Genomic DNA, 23,123 nt, shown 5'->3' with positions numbered 1-23,123 from the left:
CCAAAATAAGTCATATGGTCTTCTGTAAAAGACAACCTTCTAGACTGAGTCGAGTTTGTCAGTATACTCTCTTGACAAGCTTCACTTAGACTAGGAGCAATTCTGTAGCAATGGAATAACATACACATCGTTTAACTGTTCAGTAAGACCCTCATTCTGCAAACACAGAATCATAATTTTATTTCCTGTAAGAAGCCTTAACCTAAGTCACAGTGCACACAGAGTTAGCCTAGAAACATGTGTATAAAGGACTTCCATCAAAGAAACATGTTAATTTTCATCTCATCACTACTTGCTAGTCACTTAGAAATAACTGAAGTAACTTCTAAGCTTTTATCAAAGAAAATATCAAGGGTCATTTGTAGCAGATTCTCTGTGCTTGGATAGGTTTTTTCCCCTCTCTTTAGAGCTTAAACATTATTTTATAGATTTGTAACAGAGCTGGAAGGGCCCCTAAGAAATCCTTTCACCCATCCTCTGTCCCAAGGCCAAGAGCAAACATAGCAACCTCAACAGGTGTTTGTCTAATCTATTAAAATATTTCCAGTTATGGGGATTCCAAAATTTCTTGAGGAAATCTATCCCCGTGTATCACTATCATTGCCTCCAAAAGGCTTTTTTTCTAGTAGCTAATATGAATTGTCCTTTTTACAGTATAAACCAATACTGCTTGCTCAATTGCCATTGATACAGAAAACAGTGTTTCCTTCCTCTTTTAGATTAAAAACAAACAAACCCACCCACAAATTTAAAGACTTAGTTCACAAGATAAAAACAGATTAATGATGCAGGAAACATCTAGGTGGGCAGAGACAACTGAGTCAGTCAACTTTGAAATGAAAAAATGAAAGAGGTTTGAGATACATCTTCACATATGTAAAGATTCTTTTAGTGACCCATATTTTTTTAACATGACTAAAACTAGACATAGTACTGTAGGTGAGATCACACAGTAAAATCTTTGGGGTTTTGAGTCTTGGTTACGCTTCTGTGGACACAGGTCCTAAAACACTTGCTACCCATGACAATATTTCTGATAACTCTTATCACATTTATAGCCTTGAGATGCAAACTGCTATTTAGCTGGGCTGCATTCTAGGCTTTTACCCAAACAATATTTGCCAAGATAATTTTGAAATCTTTCCCGTGTCTGCTGACCGTAGGCATCCACTCACTGGATTAACCCTCTCCATTTATTAAGGCTAAATAAACATGTTCCAAGGCTGCTCAGAAGACTCTCCCTAACTTCTAGAAACTTCCTTGCTTCAATTGCCCTTTATTTAATAAGCTTGCAATGTCTGATGACTGTGATGTTTTGTTACCTGATTAGTTGCACAGCAACTACCCAGGAAGGCATTAGTTCCTTGATGACATGGCCTTATTTCCTTCTAAGTCAATATCAGTGACTTCAGGAATTTGCTTCTTTAAATATCTTAAGTAACACTCCCGAGGTAAAGATCTGATGCAAAACTTTTTCCTGTTCATTCCCTGAGCATACATAATCCAGGACAGAATAAGATACGCATAGTGAATAATCACACTTAAAGCACTCAATTGTGTAAATCAATACAGTGGTTCCAGAGATGCACGACAAGTGTCAAACAGTGAAAGACAGCTAGGAAGTATTGTTCTGGTTTTGTTCTTTGTTTTCAGAAAGTTTTGTAATTAGTGTTGGGGCACACTGGGCACTGAATTCATTTCATGGTATCATACATAAAAGCAAGCTGAATTCCTCTCAGTGCAAAACCATCCTCAAGCTACCTTGACAACAAGATACCAATAACCCTGTAATTTCAATTGTTCACTCCTTTTTTTATGTGTTCTCTCAGTACAGTCTCATCTTCCCAGCCCAGTGCCATAGGCTAATAATCTGTAACAAAACTCACCCTCAAAAAATGTCAGATATAATGAAAAACACAACTTCACAGATGAGAGAGTTGGCCTCAGCTAAATCCTAAGGGCCCTAGCTCTCAGATTCTGTAGGTTCTTCTGTTTCATCCTCTAACCCTGAATTAGAAGGGTATGTGAAATTGAACTACTCCTGCTTCTTTCTTCTGAATCACTCATTACCCATCAAAGAATAACAGACTTCCAAAGAATGACAATTCTATCGCCAGATGAGAAAATTGTCCCTAGCAGTTGAACCTAAAACCTGACCACCCATCTTAATAATATACTAAGTAATACTGCACAGAACTAGCAGCAGTAGATGAACACATTCAATCTACCAGCCCTGATGTTGGCTGACTTATGTCACACAGTCATTCACAACACTAAGAAGGGTAAGGAATCTATGGATCTAATTCTGTAACATGTTATGGTAGAAGAAATTAATTCCAAGTTGGAAGACTTCAATGCAGTAAAGAAAGATAGCATGAGAATTAGGAATTTCATGGAAAAGAAAGACAGCAAAATTATGAAGACAAATTCAGAAGATAAGTCTATCTTCATTCTAAGCAGCATCCATTGCGGGGTTTTTGATAGGTTTTGTGACAAATTAGACATAAACAAATCTTAAACTGGAAAAAAGGGGCTAAGATAACAGAGCCTTGCATTGCTTGATTATCACTAATAATAAATGGCAGTATTGCTATTCATTCCCTTTCCAGCTTCTCTGCTGATAGCTAGTGAATAATGTACAGGTCAGAAATAATTACACTGATTGTATTTGAGATCTGATGATTTGTCCCATTAAAGAGAAAATGAGGTTAACATGCTATGTCTCAGCAAATTTCAAATAATGATGACTACACCTAACTAAATTTGACCAAACGCAAACAAGTGCCCTGGAAGCAGAGGTCAAAATGCTAATTCTGATTTAAGGACTGCCTCACTTTTAAATGGTGCAGCTTCAGAGAAGGACAGGATTACCAGCAGATCTGCATACAAATATCTTTAACATTTCCAGTTTTCCTTGGATTTAACAGAGAGCTGTAGTACTTTGAAATTTGATCAGTGTCACCACACAAATGTAATAGCTTGAAAATAGTTCTACGTGAAATGTTCAACCAGTATCTCATTGATTTATGCTGTACCAAAACACAGTGTGCCAACTTCACTGAATAATTAATATACCACTGCTATAAATTTCATGGTTTTCTATGTTACATTTTCTATTTCAGCAGGTTGTTAAATGAAAAGTAAAAACTTTATGCAGACTTCAGACCTTACCGAAACACACCTGACCCCACCCAAGAAACCAAACAATTCTTCTAATATGTTGCACAGCTAACTCACTAATGATTGCTGTGGGGTAGTAAACTTTACCTCGTAGCCAAATCGGTGTCTTCTGCTCTGAATGAAAAATTCAGGCATGAATATTTGGGACATTTCAAATTTTCTTAGAACCTGAAATGAAAGAATATTTTCCCTGTATACTTTTTCTGTGTGACATCAGATCAACATTTCTATAAACAGAAATTTATTTTTTAAAAAAAGGCAAATATTCTTAGTCTTTAAATTTAATAGGATATAGCCAAGCCAATGTACGTAAACCTTGGGATGAGCGACTCCAAACTCAAGGTAGTTCCAATTAACTTGAGTGCAATTAAATTAAATGTCTGAATACTTCCATTCCTGCCTTGTGTTAACAGCTTTACATAATACTGTAAAAACATGCTGTCACAGAGTACACAGAGAATAATATTTGCAGTATGTTTTGATTAATAAAATATTTAACTAAGAATCAATCTCTACAAATAAAAAATTACCTTCTCAAATATATTATCTTCTTTTAATGAAGATTTAGTTCTTCCATTGCCACTTACAAAATTTGAGAGGTTTTAACAAAAAAGGTACATAATATTTGCTCCTACTTCGGTGTTTGGAATATATAGATTTGTGATTAAGCATTGAATCCTACCTCTAACATCTTTTAACCACTAACTAATGTAGATAAGTTTTATCTTGATTTGTGTTAAATCCATTATTTTCCAACTGTAATCTTAGAAAAAAAAAACACCACCCCAAAATGCTCTTTTGCTCTTGGCTTTTTTGCTGTCTAGTTCAAACACAAAACATGAGGCTTGCTCACTAAGTATCTCTGTCTTAGCCTCCACTCGTATCTTTCATCATAATGGTGCAGAGTCCTGGGGAGACATTACACATTCACATTTTTAAATAGAAGAAGTAACAAGAAAATCCCACCAAATATAAATTTAGTGCAACAACCTTTTAACGAGCAGAGCAATTATGGTATGGGAACAGTGAAAGAATCAGTCTTCTAGTTCTCAGTATTTACAAGCCTAGGGCTTCAGAATATAGTTGAGATAGCTCTGCACATTATTCTCTACAAAGAAGCAGAAGGAAATTTGAGCTCAGGATAACATGCTTTAAAAACTGGGCAACAAGGTGCATTAAATATATAAAACAAACGATAGAATACTGGACTTTCAAAACTGTGATTTTTTTTTTTACAGTATTTTGCCTCTTCTGCATTAACTTTTTTTAAAAAAAAAACCAATAAAGACAAAAACCACTGTAAAAACAACTGACCCTAAAGATTTGCATTAGGTATTCAAAACTTTAACTAAAGAAAACTGCTTTTATTTTGATTCCAGTTTTTAAAATGGCTGAAGCTTTCTGGTGCTCATATTGTAAGGTATTTCCTAATTTATGGCAGCCTATATATTCACAGCAAAACCACCTATTTTTCTGAGTTTTGTTATTTGCTTTCAGATCTTTGTGTGGCCATTGATTAGTACAATTAATAAACTGAATTTAACTTAAGTTGAGATGCAGTCAAGAACACAGTAACACAGCATAAATGCATATATAGTTACTAATTTTCGGAAAACAAGAAAGGAGAACATATGAAAGGAATAAAATATATTGCAGATGGAAAGCAACTGTAATCATGGAGTAAATTCAACAGGTCACCAAATGTGCAATGTGAGCAAATGGGGAAAATAGATGAAGAACAAATAGGTAGTTTTTAAAATCTACTAAGTGAAAATGAACATGTAGAGCTGTCAGTGCTCTCTTAACATGACACTAACTCTCCAAAGCCAGGTGAATAGATCTAATCATTGATGTAGTCACTTTGCTTTGCAAAACTGGACTTCTCTGTTTAAGTAAGTGTCACAGGGGAAAGGCCACCTGTATTTCATAATGAGATAATCCTGAAGTGTACTCTCAGTGTGAATATGAACCTACACAAGAAAGAGAAAGCTCATAACTGTGCGGAGAGCTATTCTACAGCCATCTACCAGGATATGATTCAAGGATAAGACCTCTTGATATCAGCCAGTAACTTTCCTTCCTTCACCAAATATGAGGTCTGAAATGAGATCTGCCTGTTTGCTATCTTGCACAGTCTTACACAGAGCACCATCATAGACAAACTCAGCTGGAGAACATATGTTCAGTTACATTCCACAGCAAAACTGAAAACACAGGTTCTCAAAAACCTAGAAAAACAAGCATTGCTGGCCAAACATGTTGTGATAAATGTAAAGTCAGCACGTTGATCAGAAATATAGCTTATAACTTCAAAAAACACATCTGGGCAAAGTACCAGACACAAAAGTACTACCATCTAATAAGAATGCAATCTTCTCTATGGCAACATGTACTGTGGTTCAAAATTCATCAGCCTTGAGTTGTTTGGGGGTTTTGTTTGGGGGGGGGCTTTTGTGTTTTGGTTTGTTTCTTTATGGTACCACTGAATGAAATTAACTCCTTCCAAAGAAAGCAAGAAATAAATCATTTTCTTACCCCTCCCATCCACGAACAAAAAATTACCCTTGCCACTTTTTCCTAAACTGAAATACTAGATTTCCTCTTTTCCACTGAAACACACACCTTCACACTTCCAGAAACTGTGTTCTACCGGGTCAGACACTGTTCTGTTTGAAATCAACACAGAACTTGCCAGATGGAGAACAGTGATACAGTGGCGTTCCTCAGGAGTCTGTTCTGGGACCTGTACTATTCAATATTTTTATCAGTCATATAGATGGCAGATGACATCAAGATGAGTAGTGCTGTCTACATGTCAGAGGGATGGGATATCATCCAGCGGGAGCTGGACAAGCTGGAGAGGTGGGCCCAGGTGAACCTTATGGGGTTCAACAAGAGCAAGTGTAGGGTTCTGCACTTGGGCCAGAACAATGCTCACTATCAATGCAGGCTGGGGCATGAGGTTATAGAAAGCAGCCTTGCAGAAAAGGACTTGAGAGAGCTGATGGACAAGAAGTTGGACACAAGCAGGCAGTGTGCGCTCACAGCCTAGAAGTCCATTTGCATCCTGAGCTGCATGAAAAGCATAGACAACAGATCCAGAGAGGTGATTCTGCCACTTTGCTCCGGTGAGCCTCACCTGGAGTATTGTGTCCATGTCTGGAGCCCTCAATACAGGAAGGACATGGACCTGATGGAGTGAGTCCAGAGCAGGGCCATGAAAATGATCAGGGGGTTGGAGCAGGCTGAAGGATCTGGGGTTGTTCAGCCTGGAGAACGCTCCAGGGACACCTAATAGCAACCCCGCAGTACCTGAAAGGGGCCTACAAGAAGACTGGAGAGAGCCTGCTTACGAAGGCCTATAGTGATAGAACGAGGGGCAATGCCTTAGAACTAGAGAGAAGTAGATTTAGATCAGATGTTAGGAGAAAGTTCTTTATCATGAGGGTGGTGGAACACTGGAATAGGTTGCCCAGGGAGGTGGTTGAGGCCCTATTTCTAAAGATATTTGAAGTGAGGCTCGACAGGGCTCTGGGCAACTTGATCCCGTTGAGGATCTCTCTGCTTACTGCAGAGGGAGTTGGAATAGATGACCTTCCAACCCCAACCATTCTATGATTCTATGACTTCATGGGGTCAGCATTTAACTTAGTGGATCTCATAAATGTTTCCTCTGAACACCAAAAGTGCAATTTTTTTTAAATTCAGAAACATTCTTACTTAGAAGTCTGTAAGACTATGTAGAGATAGAGATATATATAGTTACAGTTTTCAAGCAAGTACATTCTTAAATCTTTCTTACAATCTGCATCCCTGGCAATTGTTGGACATCAAACACGACAAATATACAGAGGTAAGTTTTTCTTTGATGAGTACACACTTTAAAACTGAAAAACAAAGGGTCATGACAAAGGGTGTAAAACACAGGATGAACAGGATGATGAATAACCAAGCCCACAGATCTCTCTAAACAGAGATACCTTATTTGTACAAACCAAACTGAAGTGACAACAGGCTTGGGATTTTACCATGAATGCATTTTTAACAGCTAACAAGATGAACATACACATTTTTCATTCACAAACAAAGCTATTTTTTATTAATTTCTACTTCTCCCTTGTCAAACAAACATTCTGACCAGTAATACTGACTACTTGGTGTGATGTATTCTCCACTGTATGCCTTTACAGCACAATGTTTCCTCCACCAAAGTATTTTCTAAGTTCTTTGCTGGTTTTGGAGAAATCAGATTGTTGCTCAGAATTTATCCATGAACATCACCACCATTCTCATTAATGACTCCTTTTCCCCAGAAAGTTTATATTATAGCCACAGTAAACAAGTATTTATTTCCACACAAAACATGCATGTTGTCTACCTTTGTCTACTTATTGGTATTTTCTTGATTTTTTTTTTCTCCTTTAAGTCCTTTCTGCTCTTAGCCACATTGTTTTAATCTCCTTCTTTCTCTTCTACACACATAGTTGCTCTCTCTAGGTCTAGTGAGGAATTGCCCTGCCACGGCACAGAATTCTGATTTCAAAATGTTTTCCAAGCCACCACTCATCTATTTGACACTTCATTCAAGCATTAGTCCTACAGATTTATTAATCATTTCTGATTGTGATAATTAAACTATTCTTTAACCTCTTTTTCCGGTATAGGCCTCATCTTCACCACCCTCTTCAAAAACTCATACTTTTTCCCTACCAGAATCTCTCTGAAAGCAGCAAGGAAGTTGCTCAGGTTCTCACAGTGCTATTAATCATGGTTATATAGTTTGACATCTACTTATTTAAGAGACTTTCATACCTTACCCTTCCTATTCACTTTATTTTTTTAAAAGTCCTTTCCAGAGTCCTTTTTAAATGTTGACATTCAGCACTACAGAAATTGCTCAGGAATCTGTACATTCCTTCAAGCCACCTCTCCTTTGCACTGTGTGTCAGTCTCACCCAATTGGTGGGTCACTTTCCAGCTTTCCTTCACTTGTGCCCTAACCCATTTTAAGTTCTGCTAGTATACTATTCACTTTCAAAAGTGGAGTTGCTGGTTTAATAACCTTAGTTGGCAGTACAATGTCTCCAATCAATAAAATTCTTACTAAGACATGTCTTTTTGCCACCATTTAATTCTGGCCTGCTCTCTTGTTTTCATGTAACCAGTATCAAATTTGGTTATTTTTCTCTTTGACTTCATTTCTGTCCTCAGTAATCATAAACACTTTTTCTAAGAAGATTATTCTTTCTTGATCCAATTCTTCTCTGCTAATGTTCTCAGCTATCCCCATGAGGGTTACCTTAGTAACTTCCCACTTAAAACTATGCTCTTGGCCCTTCTATAGCTTTAACAGCATTCAGAAAAATTACTATTGACATCAGCCATGTTTGTTCAAATAGTAATTCACTGAAATAGCAGAAAAGTCAGGACTCTAATGTCTTCATTCTTAATTGAAAATGTAGATAAATACAGTTACCTAAATCACAGTTTTCTCGAGGATACATTCTGCAGCTGCAGATAAATACTTTTCATGCTGACATCAACAAAGAGTCATTTAATTTCTTACAGCAGATGGATAATCTGTGAATAGGCTCTTTATGAAGAAAGAATAGTGGTTTTGAATTGACATGCTACATCTATAGCATATTTTATTGCTACAATAAACTTGCAACTATTAAACTAATTAAACAATGAGCATGATGAGCCTGAGCAAGTGAATGTGGGTTACTTATTTTATGGTATCTGACTCAGCTACTTCTGATGAACTGACCAGAGAGAATACTCACATTGCTAGGAGAGCACTTTCAGTAGACTCAGAAGGGAAAGCAGAGGCACACTGAACTCTCTTTTCCTTATTCCCAGTGTCACTAACCTAGTTTAAAGTGATGTGACATCATTAAACAAAACAAAAATCCTGCCTGAATGAGAATTTTTCCTTGTTTATTACATCTCAGTAAGACTCAATCTTGCATGCACATTTACCTAGATTTTAACAGAAGATTGAAGATATGGCACAAACTTAATATATTTGGTATTTAACAATGACATGTGAGAGTAGATTTTCTAAGGCTTGAAGACAACAGTAACAAAACTGGCCTCCAGTCCAGACATACATGTACAGTGGGAAATTTGGAACTTTTGTACTTCTTCTCAAGCAAAACAGATTTTTCAGAAAATCTCTACTGTACTGACAACTAGAACGCATTTAATATCTAGTTATGAGTACAGTCATTTCAAAAAACCCTTTTCATCAGCTAGTGAAGTCAAAGCAGCTACCAGATGCAGTGCTTCACTTCTGAAATTAAAGGAAACTACATGAGAGTCAGATGTGGAAAATTAGAGATAAGACAATTCCATGAGCAATGAGTTGGCAGGACTGACCTATTCTTCATAAAGAAGAGTGTTTTAAGTTCCAAATCCACTACATGATGTACTTTTAATGAGTTCTCTAGTGAGACTGTGAAGACTTCTCTTAAAAAGACTACCATGACAGAGCTCACACACTCTTCTAAGCTTTTGCTTGAATGCAAGCGCTTCCATCCCACAAGTAGGAAAAAACAGTATCAATATACCAACATCAAGTATGTACCCTGCTTATTGTAGATTTCTCAACTACACTAGCAAATCTGATAAAATGTTCTGGTTAGTATTTATGTAAAGAAATAAGCTTTGGTGATGTTTTTTCTTTCCCCAAGGAAATGTAAGAATAATACTATTTGTGCTACATGGATTAGAAAGTTTTAAAATAAGTACCTAAGATAATTAGAATAAATAGTACCTGAAGATTTATTATTCAAAAACAAGGGAAGGAAGTTGTTGGATTGGATTATCAAATCATTACCTTAAAAAAAAAAAATTACAAACAATTAAACTATCAAGGGAAAGGATACAAATTATTGCATGGGGATTTAGAGGTATAGCCTTGTAATGCACTGTAAATTAAAGTCATTTATAAAGTACAACTGGAAACTGTATAAAAGAACAACTGCTTAGTCAGCAAGGATGAGTTAAATTATTTGCCACTGCAAGAACTTTTCTGCAGGATAGCTCACTGCTTGCTTATCAAATATTTGCTGTCTTCAAAACAGTAAAAGCATTAATGTTCTGAAGACAACCACTAAGTTCATTGTCACTGGAACACTCTCAGCAACTTCCTCTGCAAGGGTAAAAAAGGACACAGCTCAGTCTCACTGCATGAACACACAAAGTCCTCTTAACGATCCCTTTTTGTTCTCCGTTACAATTACAGTGGTCACATATAGGTAGCAATTATTGGAAGAAAGGTGCTTTAAACAGAGCAGCAATCTAAAAGATGTCTGAGAGACAAATGAGCTAGTGGGTCGCTTGGAGCAGAAAAACATAACTGATCCTCCTTGAAGGATATCACATTAGGATATCTGGTACGTATACAGAAGATCTCCATCCAGTCCGTAACTGCAGAAAAGTTGATCTAAAATTAGGTATAGTTCAGCTTGTGAGTTGTGTGCAATATACATGGTTTGCTTCTTGTTTTCACAAGAAGTCTTACTTGTTATCGAACAGGAAAAAGATGAAAATCCTCCCTCCAGTAAAATTTACATTTACCTGGTAACTGGGTAGCAAATCTTTAGTTTGGTCAGAACAGCGTGATACTGAAAAGTAAGTTCTTTTAGGCCACTGCATGGTCTACAGTGTCTATTGTCTCATTTGGATTGGCTTTGCCTGCTTCATTTACAGTTTGAAGCTGATAGCTCTCTCACTTCTGTAGTGCAGCTGAGCAGCTAAATCGCTGCTTCAAGAGGGTAAGCCAAACTGGGAACTCACTATGAAGACAAGGAAGACAGCCACAGCGGTTTCATGGACAAAATGACAATCCCATCATACAAGAGCAAGGGAAGAAGAACAAATCTAGTGAGGGAAAATGTATTTAGCCAAGAGCCCAAATCACCAGAGGGGTCCAAGTTCAAGGCAGAGAATTCAGTCTGTGGAGAAGAGTCCAGATCAGCCAGGACACAGGCATGGCTGCAGCGCACATCAATCACAAGAACTAAGGCCAACACTATTTCCAAGTGAGGAGGCAGGATCCATGGTAAGACTGCTCAGCAGAATTTAGACAGCTCTCTTCTCAGCCACACACCTCCACCATTACCTAAAGCTGGCTCGCAAACCTAGGCCTTTGAGCCGTCATGTAGACGGGATGTGTTCGATGCCTTGACACAGAAGCTTCGTAGAAATGTGCCAAACAAGGGTTATACTTACAAGCACACTACACAAGCCTTCTCTGACTTTAGTGGAATACCAACATACCAGTGGGTGAAATGCTTATGGAATGGAAAGAGTCTTTCTTGGCCCTCCTATGTAAAACCTGTATTTCACAGTAGATCCCTGCTTACTGCAGGATGGTTTGACTAGGTGACCTCTAGATGTCCCAAGTGCATTCTATGATTTCACAATCTTTGAGGTGAAAGTCACAAAACTTTAAGAAAATTCAAACTTAGTCTCTTTTTTTCTGGCATCACTATTAAAAGAGAGTGTGTATCATAATACAGATTCTGTAATAGTTCCTAAAACATTATGTGAGTGTTGTTTTTTTTCATTAACAGTCCCACTACATATTGCTGTATTGCATAATTACACATACTAGGGGATATCACACAAGTGCCATCATGGCAAGTATAGCTAAAATCCCCAAACCACAATATGTTTTTTAATAGATTACAGAACTTAATATAGAATCAACCAGGTTGGAAGAGACCTCCAAGATCATCCAGTTCAACCTATCACCCAGCCCTATCCAATCAACTAGACCATGGCACTAAGTGCCTCAGCCAGGCTTTTTTTGAGCACCTCCAAGGACAGCAATTCCACTGCCTCCCTGGGAGGCCCATTCCAATGGCAAATCACTCTCTCTGGGAAGAATTCCCTCCTAACAGCTAGCCTGTACCTCCCCCACCCCGACTATAGACTGTGTCCCCTTGTTCTGTTGCTGGTTGCCTGGGAGAAGAGACCAACCCCCATCTGGCTACAACCTCCCTTCAGGTAGTTGTAGATGTCAATGAGGTCACCCCTGAGCCTCCTCTTCTCCAGGCTAAAAAACCCCAGCTCCCACAGCCTTTGCTCATAGAGTTCGTGTTCCAGGCCCCTCACCAGCTTCATCACCCTTCTCTAGACATGTTCCAGTATCTCAACATCTCTCTTGAATTGAGAAGCCCAGAACTAGACACAGTACTCAAGGTGTGGCCTGACCAGTGCTGAGTACAGGGGAAGAAGAACCTCCCTTGTCCAACTGGCCACACTGTTCCTGATCCAGGCCAGAATGCCATTGGATCTTTTGGCCACCTGGGCACACTGCTAGCTTATGTTCAGCTACTATGTACCAGTACCCTCAGGTCCCTTTCTTCCTGGCTGCTCTCCAGCCACTCTGTATGCAGTGTGTAGCGATGCTTGGGGTTGTTATGGCCAAAGTGTAGAACTTTGCACTTGGTCCTGTTAAATCTCATCCCACTGGCCTCTGCCCACCTATGCAGCCTGTCCAGGTCCCTCTGTAGGGTTCTCCCACCCTCCAGCAGATACACACTTGCTCCTACCTTGGTGTCATCTGCAAACTTAATGACAATGGACTCAAACCCCTCATACAGGTCATCAATAAAGATATCGAACAGGATTGTGTTCTTACAACAGAGAGAAAAAGTAGAAGTAAAAGTAAGTAATAAGCTGTACATACGCCACGCTGTGAGCCCTGTCCTCAGATTTTCCCTTGTTATAGTCTCCATGTTTTAAAACAATTCTGAAAAGCTGGGGAATTATTGAGAATATAAACTGTATTATGTATGGATTTTTTTTCCCTGAAAAAACTTATACTAATATAATCACACTTTGGAAGCCTTGAACACATGCTTTTTTAAATGGCACTTCTCTGCATTCCAAGGCTAAGATTGGTGTACTAAATGGGAAGTAATACAATGGTTACCATGGTTAAGATCTGCAGCTTTTTTCTATTGCATGGTGAATACACAAATATTGTGTATAACACAAGTGGACAGGGCAGGAACAAATCAGCAATATGAAAGTAGGTGTTTTCCTTCTCATTTCAAATTCATCCTAAACAGATTTCTCTTTCATGAGTGCTGTTAATTTACCTCCTCATATTTAAAGAGAAAAGTGATGTTTATACTCACCTCTAAAGAGAGAAGTGATAAACACTATGAGCTACCTGTAAACCGAGATTTCAGCCAAAGATGAGAGATTCTCAGTATTTCTCTCACATCCTAGTTCATTACTAGAAAAATGTTTGTTTCAGACACTCACTATGAATTACAGGTGTTTCGTTTGACCTCTATAAATAACACAAAGAAAGGTATTTTGAATTAAATCAAAACAGTTCTGTTTATGGGTACCATAGCATTAAAACACACATCTTCAGCAGAAGATCTAATCCCTGATTTTTTTTCCATTAAGTAAGAACACTTGTCAAGCAAAGTGAAATAATTTTAAAAACTGAATAATTAACTCACAGTTCACAGTATCACAGGTTGGAAGAGACCTCATAGATCATCAAGTCCAACCCTTTACCATTCTGTATTGGTAAAATACTGATAAAGAATTTCTTGTATTGCTTTTTAGTTGTGCGGACATGCAGGTAGTAACATATAGCTGCATGCAGGTTATAAATGCCCAGGAACACAGGTCACTTATTTAGATTATTATATTTGGGTTTAGCTACCTCATTTCAGATACATGGAAGCTGCTTAGAATCATTCAAAGCAAAATATTGAATTTAAGCTTTAAAATAATTTCACCAGCAAATTAAGTGTAATAGAAAGTTTTCAGAGCAGTTTATCCACAAAATATTTCTTTTAAAACCCAACCATTTACAATCCTGTGGGCTATATGGACCCTAACATTTGATAACATGTTCTAAGGAAGATGAATTTGTGACAGACTACATTACCTAGCCTAAGCATAGGGCCTTAAATTGTCAAGCAAAATGGTGGCTGAGCTCATGTGCTTGTCAACTCACCAGGTCTAGGGCTTTTTTATGTTTATATCTTAGAAAACAAATTATCTTTGCTAAATGCTAAACTTGCTTTATGTTAGACAATGTTGCACAATTTTTTAGGTTTTCTTTGGCTACCTGCCTTTGCTATAGATCTGGAAGTGGTTTTGCAATGCCCTGCCTTTGAGCCTGGATTGATTTGTGGAGAAGGATGGCTTGGCAAGTAAAAGGAAGGGAAGATACTTTTTAAACCTGTCATGGGCATTTCTGAATCTTCTGTGGTATTTGAATTGTATGTCCTTTCTGACAAAAAGGCTATTGCCTGCTGTGAAATAGATCAATGGGTGATATTGTGCAGTGATTGCTATTTGTTTAAGAGAAATTTCCCTGACTGACCCACTTCCTGTAATGCATAAAAAATAAATGACAGAAGTAATATTTTTGCTCTTGTTTCACTTCTATTCATCTTATTTGATCAGCGCTGAACAAAACTGACATCTCATCAAACCCAAAAGTGTATTTCTGCACTAGGTTCATCAGAGGGTGGCATTTAAAACACAGACATAGCAGGAACAAATGCATTTGCCAGCTCTGTCCATCGATGTAAACCTGACCTTTATCCTGTAGATTTATTGACACTGTGCTGCTTTGTATCATATTTCATTACTATGTGGAAAGCCTGGAAGGTCTTCCCTGTAAAAAACACTTTTGATTTTGATCTGCACATTTTTGCATCTGCAGTAGGTTAATCTAAAGACTGGGAAATCCTTAAAGTCTCATAATCTTACATAAAGGAAAATAGCTTAATTGCACTTTGTTTTGAATGGTTCCACATCAGTCTGTCTTTCAGTTGCATCAGTTCCTAGGAACTCGTGAGAGGAGTACAACATCACTGACTAGCATTTTCCTACAGTCTCTTTCACCTCCCCTGAAACCAATACATTGGTAATCCTGTTCTGGAAAGAAGACTCTAATACAAATAGTCTTATATTTAGGGTTTACAAGTTCTAAATAGTCAGGCAAATTCCACGTAGAAAACACGATCTAGGCACCAATACTAGATTGTTAAAACAGCAGTGGATTTGGCTTGTGCAGTTTGCTGACACTTTTTTCCTAAAACCACCCAGGAGTCATGCAAAGCCCTTTAAAAGCAGAGTATGCTAAAATTTCTTCAGATTGATATATAACTGCTGTAACTCTAGATAACAGGTCTGTGAATATATTTTTCATTGCTTATGGGGGAATTTTGCTGAGAATAAATAAAAATTAACCAAGCTAATCTCAATTATGGGAAAACATATTTTCCCAATTAATTGTCTAAATAACAGTTTGCATTTCTTTAGTACGTTCTTTTCCTTAATGCTCTGGAAGTTTTCCAACAAGCCAGAATACTGAAGCACCATGCTGGTGAACCTTGTGTGAATCACATCTGTGTCACTGATTTCAGACTTCTAGGCTTGAACATATTGAAACAGTAAATGTCTGGCTGTAAAGCAAATAGGTTATTTTACCTAAAGAAAGAAAAAAATCTATTACTCTTGTGCTGGGTTCTCAAATCCTAATATTTACCCTTGTCTAAATAATGAATAATTGAGCACTTACATAAACCAATGCCAAATTTTCCTCAAAAAACAATGTTTCCTTTCTCAAAATAGAAGTGGAAAGCAAATGAAAATCATTCTTTCATTCCTGTACTAATTGAGGACAAAGGATAAAAGCTCAGTCCTTGAAGTCAAGAGAAAGACAAAGGAAGGATATCAAGAGAGAGAGGGATTTCCACTTTTCAGAAAGTGTCTGAGCCCACACAGACATCTCTGTCTCAGGTATCCCTTTAAAGCCAGTGGAAAGAAATGGGCATTTCTAGAGGACAGTTTATCTGACCTGTCTTAACTTCTTTTGAGATAGGGTAAACCAATGCATCCCATATCCAACTACTCCATTAGCTTCAGATAAAGCATAAGGTCAAGCACACTAATTTTAATAAGGCTCTGAATTTGCTTTTTTTTTTTTTCCTCCCCTCGGAAGTGATTTTGGAGGGGGGCTTAAAGCTTTTTCAAGTGGCAATTAAAAAAAAGGAAAATCAAAACAAAAAATAAAACCCAACTACACACCAAAAAATCCAACAATACAACCACAGAGTCAAAAGCAAGAAAACATGGATGGGTGACACATACAGAAAGTAATTTCTTCATTCACTAAATTCTTCTAAAAATATAAGCATCAATTTCAGTCTACATAAATACTTATGTATTTGTTCTTTATACCATAAACAGTGAAATTCATTTTGCTGCAACTGCTGCTTTTGGAAATTCTAAATAAGTTTTAAAAACAATCTAGTAGATATGACAAAGTCGAACTCTTTAAATTAAAAACGTTTTTATTCCTTTCACAACTGCTGTGGGTCTGTAATCTTCAGCATCACTTTACTCACCAGGAAGGATGTAAAGATAAATACTACTACATTTAAAATATTCTGGATATTCAGTATCTAGAGATCATGTGTTTGGTTTTCAGTTTTCAAAAAGAAACTTTATGGAATGCTGAATCAGATGAACAGCTTATTGCCATAGCTTTTTGTCCTAACATTGGCAAATCAAGTACTTAAAACTAAGACTCTCACAGTACTTCACTAAAATAGAAATACACTACCATATTTCTAGATGATCTCTGTACCTAATTAGACTGTCTGGACTACATATCAGCAACAAAACTTCTGAACAAATGACAGTGTAAAAAGATGAACAAGAAGACCCGACTACTCTAGGTTTACATGAATCCTCTTATTCTTTTACAGACTACCAGTAAAGTGCAGGCAGCCTTGGACAGATGCTGATCTTCACTTCCAGGATAACAGTATCTTCTACAACAGCCATAAAGACATGTATTTCACTGAGCATAAGCCTTATCCAAAGTATTTAAGACTGCTGTATTTGGTTGTCTGCTGTACTGGTTTTCTGCAATAATTCCTTGCTTTGGGATTGAGAGTCAAACATTTGCAGATGCTATTTTATGTCCTAGCTCAATTAACAGGAAAGGCTTGTTAGAAGCAATTTTAATGTGGTCCTGATAAACTGCTTGACTAAGCACACTTTTTGTACTGGCTGCAGATGTTTACCTGACTCATAACTCATGAAGTCTGACAGAGATTACTTTGAGGTCTCTATGCATATACCTAATGTATGCAAACACAAATAATGTACTAAATGCAATCCATACTGAGGGAGTAATTACTAAACTGTTTTAAGCTTCCAGAAACAAAGGTTGTAATATTTGTGTGACTCCCCCAGATTACATTTTTTTGAATACGGCTATGCTTTTTTTCTCAGTAAAGGCAAAGCTTTGGTGGTTGCCTTACCTTTCTTGTGATTACAAGAGTTACCATCATATAATCAGAGAACAGTAATAATGTCAAAAAGGAAACTTGTTATTTTTTACTGGAGACATTATTCTATTTACTCAAGTTTAGGATAGTACTCACATACCACAGATCTCTTCAAGTTCACTGCTTACATCTATTAATGTACAGACCAGCCTATCACACTTTTATGTCCTTCTCTTCTCTCCCTGTTAAACTATTGAGCAGAATTTCACCATGACCATTTATTTCTATCAAGACATTGTTTCCTCCATGGTCACCTCCACTCAAAATATCCTCCTGATGCATTCTCATGTGTAGAACTTTGTCACTTCTACCTGCAGCATCTGGAAACTGTCTGATGGACCTTAGTATGCATTATTCCCTTTAACAATCCATTGCAGCACTTCTGTCTGTTCTCTTTCTGTAGGCGTGTGTGCTTCAGGAGACAGCCTTAAATGTGCTTCAGTCTTTTCTCCTGCTATACCATAGTAACAGTTTTACTCACTTACTTTGACAAAACCGGACTTTCTTTTATGGAAGATCTGCAGTTCCAAGACAAACAGCAATGCTGATAACTACAAGGTAGAACAAAAGGAAAATAAAAATCATGGATGGCAGAAAACAATTATACTCCCAACAAAGATTGTGCGCTGTAAATAATTGCAGCACTTCTTGTCAAAGAACATTTCAGTATCTGCTACTTAGAAATGACCTGGTCCTCTAGTGGCACTAGATCAAGCAGAAATAGGTAAAGAGTTAAGAGTGCATATAACCTCGCTAGAAGGAAAAGTTTTACATTTCAGATCAGTTAAAGTCCCCAGTCTGATCCAACCATTGTAACACAAGTTAATCACAAAGATCAAGTAAGTTAAAAAAAAAAGTACTTTAACTCAAGATTTAAGAAAGGAAAAAATCAAGTATATTTTCATTCCTCCTACATTATGCAGAAAACTGCAATGCAGTTTGTCAAACTTACACCCAGTGATCAAAAAGTGCTGTATACCTTGTATCTTGTACCACTAAGACTTTTTTTTTCTTGTTAACTATTTCTAAACTGAGAGATCAACGACAAGCATATTTAAGTTTCTGAAAGATATATATACGAAAAATGGGAAAAATAAGAAATGTTGGCACAGGGGGTAGGAATAACTGTACAAAACAGCGCAAAAGTGAACTTGGAAAGGAAAAGCTAATAGGGGTTTCTGACTGTGGAATTTTCTAAGGAAGTCTAAACAACTCTTTTCAAAAAAAGATGTTTCCCACATTTCAGCTAGACCTTCTGTGATTTTCACTTTGGGATACATATCCTTGTTTATATTTACAGAAGTTACAGCTTGAGTATAACTATGTATTTAGTATAACTATGTATTTCACCATTATGTAAGTTCAATTTACAGTGATTCCTTCTAAAAATACACATAAAATATGCAAATATATGCATAAATTTTTGTCCCACAATAAAAAACAAAACCTAATTTAGTAAGCAAGGTTCTGCATGACCAAGTACTGAAATAGTCTTACATGCAGCACATTCATACCATAAACCTAAACTGCTGGTACAGAACTGGATAACACGTACAAAGCGAGTATTTCTACATGGTAACGGCTGTGCACAAGTTTAGCAGTAGTATTTAGGCACAGTTGTATTAGCTCTGTGTCTTTCTTAATTGCCTGAAACAGGTCCTCATACCCAAATAGTTCTGGAAGAGATGACAGATTCAGACATAAAGCCAGCACTTAAAATTCAGCAAGACGCTGGTTTGACCTAAAAGCGAACTAAAGGTACATCTAATATTTACTTTGAAAGGCACAAATCCTCTAGGATGAACATGTTTATTGAAATAAAATGCTAACATATGACAAACTAAAATCGTTATGCATGCCTCTGTGTATGAATTGACTAATTCCTAAGCAACTTATACAGAATTACAGACTGAATGTAAAAGACAGAATAAAGATATGTAGGAAGAATAAAATTATGGCAAGATGTGGTGACTTATTTACTCAAGATCTTATAGTAGGTCAGTATCAAAGTATACAGCCCTGTAACTAAAGAATACATGCATTCACTAAAAACTGGTATCTCAGAGAGGAAGAAACCTGGAGGACTGTTTTTGGAATAACAATCTCATCTGCTGTTTGGATTAGGTGCAGTCACACTAAGAAAGATATGGCCCACTCAGGTACAGTTAAGTGTTCAGCACCTCTCCTACAGCAGACAACTGATGGATCAAGAGGAGCTTGTGAAATGCTGTTGCTGTCCTGCCTTGAAGGGGTTACTGACCAAGGGCCAGACTCACTCTGCATTGCACAAGAAAACCATGCTGACCCAGGATTCCGCTCAGCAAAAAATATTCATAATTGCTATCCAGCACAGCAGAGAGTCCAGTATATTAGCAAAGGTGATGAGAAAGAAAAATCTTACACAGAAATCATTAGAGGCTTTTAAAGTACACAGATTCAGATATTAGAGTTTTTTAAACTACTTAATTATTTCAGGAAAAAAGATGTGATTTTTCCATTAGAAGTGTGAAATGTAGTAATTACAACGTTACAGCAGGTACCCGTGGCCCTTCAAGAATAAAAAGCTGTATAAGCACCATTTAATGAGTGTTTTGGGGTTGGTATAGAACATGTTTTTCTTCATCTAAAGCACATAATTTAAATAAAACAGTATAAGAAAAGCTCATGGAAAAGAACATGGTGTGTTCTTAACCATAACAGAGGGTTACATGTTGCCAAACATTAACAAGGAAAAGTAGCTTTTTAGTTCACAGTGCTAGAGATTAATAAAGAAGCAAAAGTCACAAAAAATTCTTATTGAGCAATTTCAGTCAAGCAGTTTAACCAAAATGGTGCAGGAGAGCAAGCAGTAAGAAAACAAAAATTTCAGAGCTGGATTACTTCAATAGCTTTTAGACAAGACAACTTCCTGCAATCTTACATATTTTATTGATAATATAACACAGAAAGGTGGTGCTGCACTTAAAGAAGCTAACGTGAAAATCCTAGATACCTAGACAAGAGTCCATTTACTTTATTTACTTTTATTTTAGATACAATAAAAGTAAATAAAGTAAATGAATTGTCACAACCCAGTCTTTGAAGTCCCGTGACAAATACACAATTCAGTGAACACAATTCACTAAAACCTAATTAAAATTAAAAAAAAAAATCAACAGTGTGATTTAGCCCAACCAAAACCTTCTTGTTATACACTGAACATCTGAAAACTCAGGTCTTTATGAACAGAGCGTAAGTGAAATTGCATACTACATTATAGAGTGTCTCTGTCCAGCCATTAGCATGAGCTGCCTGACTTTACTCAAAGAGGATATTACAATATCTCTAATAATAGTGCACCTGTAAACACTCACTCTCAAAGAAGCAATGAAAAAGGTAACAGTACTACTAACACTAGTCTATAAACCAAATTTAAAAGAAAAATCAACTACACATACACTAAATGCACAGTCTCAGGAGTTTGCAAAATACTTGACAGCCTTTTGCAAAGGCTGGTATGTCCTCTGGACAGTTGGCCTTGTTTCAATTGAATGTGAATGTTCCACCTCCCAACTGAGCAGGTAAGACCTACTAGTTAACTTCTATGCTTTTCTTGAACTTTTTAGTAAAGTACATGTAGAAATAAAAATGGCCAAAGACACTAACATAGGACTCATGTGATATGGGTTTAGTTTCAAAATGTAGTTTGAGCATCTCAGTGTGACAGAACAAAAGTTTATTTTAATGATGCTTTAAGGTGGTGCTTCTACATGGTACAGTACACAGCACAGACTGTGCAGAATACAAGGTCTATCCCATGAGCACTCAAGCAGTACTAGTCTTGTGTGGTGCTTCATCTGTATTTGTAAGTGCTCAAGAGACATGGCTTAGCAACTCAGCCGTACTGTTGCTGTTCTTAAATGCCACCTTAACATGGTCTTCCCTAGTTGGAATATCTCTGCAGTCTTTAGGCTGTAGGCCTCAAATCTCCACAACTAATGAAGACAATAAAAATAGTAATAAGTATTTACATTGCAAGGATTTTTTGAGAAGAAATAAACACAATTATTAAATGCTTGTTTAATACACACAGAGGCCACATAACCACCAAACAAAACAAAATTATGACTGAAATAAAGGAGGCAAATCACACCATTGTCTTCAATGTTATCTTCTCAGAGCCACATCAATAATTTTCCTCTGCTTCATTTTGTCCTCTAATAGTTGGGTTTTGTTTGTTTGTTTTTAAGGATCCCAAAGTTGTCCTCAGATGAACAAAGCTATTCATCTCACACATTGCATCCTATTATATTTGATCTGTGTGAGTGAAAGAAAAAGACCAGAAGAAGGTGGCAGCACACCAGATGTTAAGTGGTGTATGAAGAGTTCTTGCATATATGGCCCACTCACAGTTACTCCAGAGGAGCCTGTTCCAGCTACCATTTATGTACATTTCTATAGCATTTAGCTAACCTAAGCGACAACACACGAAAATCCAAATGAGGCACAACAGACTGTCACAAATGCAACAAAATCTTTACATAAGCTTTTGCTAACTTACATCATAAACATGCTTCATTATCCAGTTAGAGCCAAGAGCTTAAATAATCTCTAATAAGGAGCAATGAGGACCTAAAAATGATGTACAGTGACAAAGTCTTTAAAATGTAACTAAATATTTTCATACTATCTATAATTGCAATGAAAGCAGCATATAAACTAATAAGCTATACCATTTGGAAAAAGGGACTTAACAAGGACAGAGATAACAAAAACACTATTAAAAGAGAACTCAGTAATACTGCTAATACTTCACAGAAGAAGGTCAAGTCCTTCAATAATTCCAGATAAGTACTTAGCAACATTTTTCATAGAAGCATATTGGCTACAACAATACAAAAACTGTGTTAAGCTATGAGTCAGAAGATATTTTTCAGAGGCACTCTATGACTGCTCAAAGAAGGTGTTTTGTGTTGGGTAACAAAATCTGAAATATTTTGCACATACAAAAGAGAATTAAGAAATATGTCTCCTGATAACATTGCTCCATAGACACTATGATTTCTGTTTGACTTAAATATTGAGCCGAAGAACTGAGGCTATTCATGGGGTAAACATTCAAGTTCATATATGCCAGTACAGTTTAATTTGAGCTTTTCAGATTTTTTTAATTTCAGGTGCTATCATTAACTTTTTGCTAACTTGGGTGCCACCTAACCTGTAAGTATGACATGGGCTTGCACTCTTCTTTCCAACCTCAAGACAAAAACTTGTATCTTCTAATCAAACGCTGAACTTCAAGAGCATTTTAAAAAGCAAGATGAGAGCTTCTGCTTAATTCTTGGAAACCCTTATTCAATATGCATCAAAGTACTTTAAATTTTCCTTTACATCACAGAAAAGCACCAAACTGTAAACAGGTCTAGAGACAGCAGCAATACTCATGACAGCCTTCCCTCCATCGGACTCTCAGATGCAAAATAGGGGGTCAGCTAAGCTCGACAGCAAATGAGAAAACCATTATCTTCTCAGGTTGTCTTCAGGCACACATGAACATGGCTTTCTTCTCAGTCGTGTTTATGTAGGGCCTAAGAGCTACCAATGTTC

At 37.0% G+C, this 23,123-nt stretch overlaps 1 long non-coding RNA gene across 3 annotated transcripts in view; it reads right to left on the bottom strand.

Annotated features, from left to right (window-relative positions):
* The window catches only part of LOC135184503 (uncharacterized), a 109,629-nt gene that overhangs the window by 33,955 nt on the left and 52,551 nt on the right, over positions 1-23,123 (bottom strand). For all 3 annotated transcript variants that reach the window (XR_010306062.1, XR_010306061.1, XR_010306060.1), the window contains exon 2: positions 18,023-18,088. This is a non-coding gene — a long non-coding RNA (uncharacterized LOC135184503). The remainder of the gene's footprint in view (positions 1-18,022; positions 18,089-23,123) is intronic.

This window comes from Pogoniulus pusillus, chromosome 20 (genome assembly GCF_015220805.1).
Source record: "Pogoniulus pusillus isolate bPogPus1 chromosome 20, bPogPus1.pri, whole genome shotgun sequence".
NCBI lineage: Eukaryota > Metazoa > Chordata > Aves > Piciformes > Lybiidae > Pogoniulus > Pogoniulus pusillus.
The sequence above is the reverse complement of the archived record's forward strand: the minus strand, read 5'-3'. Positions and strand labels throughout refer to the sequence as shown.